Source organism: Mus caroli, chromosome 14, assembly GCF_900094665.2.
Source record: "Mus caroli chromosome 14, CAROLI_EIJ_v1.1, whole genome shotgun sequence".
Lineage (NCBI taxonomy): Eukaryota > Metazoa > Chordata > Mammalia > Rodentia > Muridae > Mus > Mus caroli.
Window position 1 is genome coordinate 102,702,011 of NC_034583.1, and position 3,660 is coordinate 102,705,670.

The window sequence follows — 3,660 nt, forward strand, 5'->3', positions numbered from 1 at the left end:
TCTGCTTCTGCTTCTGCTTCTTCTTCTTCTTCTTCTTCTTCTTCTTCTTCTTCTTCTTCTTCTTCTTCTTCTTCTTCTTCTTCTTCTTCTTCTTCTTCTGTTTAGAAGAGTGACCATATTTCCACTACTGATTTTATTTTTTTAATATAATTGCATTTGATCTAATGTATTCACATTATTTTCTATCTCTTGCATTCTAAACGCCATTCATACTATGAACTACCAAACTTATATTGTGTTCTAAAATGAGTAGATACCATGCATGTCAGACTTGGGGCTCAGAGGCCCTTGATCTGAATTGAAATTGAAAGTCTTTTGCATGAGGACTAGAATTTATTTTACCAGTTGCATCCACGCTCCCAAAGCAAAGAGGCAACCAACAGTCTTACCCAGCGATGATGCCTGTGAACCACCACAGTGACCAACATGGCATGATAACCCAAGTTGTCCAGCATTGGCACCTCACTAGTGACAAACAGCTTTCTAATTGGACTAAAGACCTGATCAAAGAGAGGAAAGCATGTCTGGTACTGGAGACCTTCTCACCTACACAGTGCTAGTGAAGACGTGGGTTTTGAAGAAGAACTTACAACTACCGCTTTATGGAACCAGCACAATTTCTAACTAAATTCTAAACATTTGTTCATTTACACATAGATAAATTTGATCCTCATTCCTCATTAAGGAAACTTCTCTTTTCAGCAGATGGAAATCATTACTGAAACCCAAAACCGATATAATTGCCAAGTTGTAGAGCCCAGGCCCAAAAGATGCATCTACAAACACCCCAGCAAGGATTCTGAGATCAGTGAGGAAGAGGAGACAAACAGATTAAAAAGAATAAAACAAAACAAAACAAACAAAAACACCAAACAAGGAAATACTCAGTTTGCTGTGATATTGTGTCTCTGAGTAATGCAGAGGCTCCAGACACACAGTTCCATCCACATGGATGAGCAAAGTTGAACTGAACAAGGACCGGATCTGTAGATATGCTAAGTGGGTAGGGGAAGCTCATTTGGCTTCAGCTCTGCATGTAAACACCATAGGTAATTAAAGGATGCTGAGAGTGGGACCAAAATAGTCTTATCAGGAATGAGCACATCAGTAACAAATGGCCATCCCTGAAAATACACACACCTGTCACATTGTACGTACAGACTGAAGGAGTTGTACATTTGTATTATAAATATGCATATATACAGGTACACATACACATACACACACAAACATATATATACAAAGATATAGATTTATATAGATGTAGATCAAGATATAGATATAAATGCTATAGATATAGAAAGAGATATATGAACAGTTAATGAAAAGAGACCATGAAAATGATAAAGGTGGGTATGTGAGAGGTCTCAGAGGGATGTAAGAAAGAAGGAGGAGTGAGGTATGTGTCAGCACACTCAGCTCCATATTTATTTCAGGTAATCATCTACAGTAAGTATTATTTACAATTCTTGTATATAATGTACAATTATAACTAATTTAAAATAAACAGATCATATAGATTGAACATTTTGTATTATCAACATAATGAATTAATATGTATGATTTAATGCTACTACCTAGGTAATATTTACAAAGGAGACAATACAACCTACAACATATCAAAAAAAGAGTGAAAATAATTGAGATAATTTGTACTTTATAAAACGAGCAGGAAAACATTTTAGTCATAGAAGCAAGAGATTAACATAAAGATGAAAATCTTGTATAAGTTCTAAATTTGATTTTAATTTTCATTATTATAAAATATTTGTAAATATAATTATAAAAATATGTATTTTTGTTTTTACGAAGCTTATATGGGGTCATATATTATTAAAATATATATAATAATGTAAAATTCAAAATATGTACACAGCTCAAAGCACTGGATATTAAAAAATTTTAATTAAAATTCAATGTACATCACCATGTGCATTGGAGTGTGTAGCGATCCTTCACAGTAATAAACTGCCATTGTCTTATTCAGAAGATACTTTATAATTTAAAGACCCTTGGCCAGAACAACTATATTACTATAAATTAAATATGAAAACAAAGTCCCGGATCTTGTAACTCCATTATATAAATTGTTTCTCTGTCTGTTTGATGAGAACTCCATACACATCCTGAGGCTCAGGTCCCGGGAATCCATGTGAAGCGCATGCTGAGCTTAAGCCCTCAGACACACTTCTGCTTCACCCTTCTCGTTCCTGACATTCCAGGCATGTGCCAGAAGTCTCTGTTCTACATCTACTAGAAGGACTTCATGTAAAAAGGTAGTATTTATAACTCTTGTAGATAATATAAAACTACATGTGGTTTAAAATAACCAAACTGTTAAGAGTAGATGGAAGAACTTGTATTATTAATCAAATGAATGAATGAATGAATGAATGAATGAATGATTACTAGTACTTAGGCATAGAGTTGATGAAGGAGGAAATGATTACAGATTAGAATTGTACCAAAATTATTCTGTTTCTTGTTAATTAGAGTTTTCTGAGAAAGTTTTCCTGAAATTTGGGGCATGGTGCAAAGTGCATGCTAAAAATTAAATATGACTGTCTCCGTGCAGAGTGATCAGAGGGATTTGTTACTACGTGGTAAGTGTGTACATTTGGAAAGAGCACAGAACTTATCTCATTACTAAACTGGTAGTGGTTTAAATTAGGGAAACAGTAACCAGGGTAGAACCCTAGACTTGTGAATAGAGTTCATGAAGGTTCAGCAAAAGAAATGGTGTGCAGATTTGAGAGTAAAGTTCTCAATGAATTAGATGACCGCACATTAAAATCATGCACTCTTGATAGCAAGCAGAGGACGTTGTGCTCTGGAACCTGTATAAGAGACAGGCTCTCTGCTAGGGAGAGCACAGGCTTAGGCATCAAAGAAGGGCATTGTTGCACAATGCTTTGGAGTTACTTTCTATACTAACACTGACCTGTAGCATGTAAAGAGAGTTCTCGCAGTAAATAGTATACTTGTGAGTGTTAATTAGAATTAGACAACTAATATTAACTAGGCTTCCATTTCTATACCACAGCACTGAGCTTCCAAACCAGTGCAGAGCTGATCATAGGCTCAGAATTCTCTGAAATATTTTTAAACAAATCCTGCCCTATCTCTGCAATGACACCCTCAGGGTACACAGACTTTAGGTCCTCATTAGAGCAATTTTATTTCCCATCGCTGTGCTTACAGGCATACATATCCTGTGAAAGCAGAGATAGGAATTTAATCACATGCAATGCAGTATCTTTAAAAAGATAGCACATATCTAACACCTGTCAGCTCACCAATGTTTTGTCTACTAGTCCACTGATTGCTACGTATATCATCCCTGACACCTAAGCTGATGTAGAGAATAAAACACACCTTGTAAATTTTATAAGACTCATAGGTAAAACATCCAATAGAGTATCTCACAGGGGCTTTCTGACTTTAGGAACCTTCGTCATTTGAAAAATTGATCACTGCTCCAAATAACTGGGATACATTGTGAATATATATATATATATATATATGTATATGTATATATATATATGTCATATTAAACTAAATTTTAAAAAAATTAGACTCAATTAAGTAAAGATATATTCGTTAAGATTATAACAGGACTGTTACCACATTATTAAGCTCTAAAATCGTAACTCAAACTAA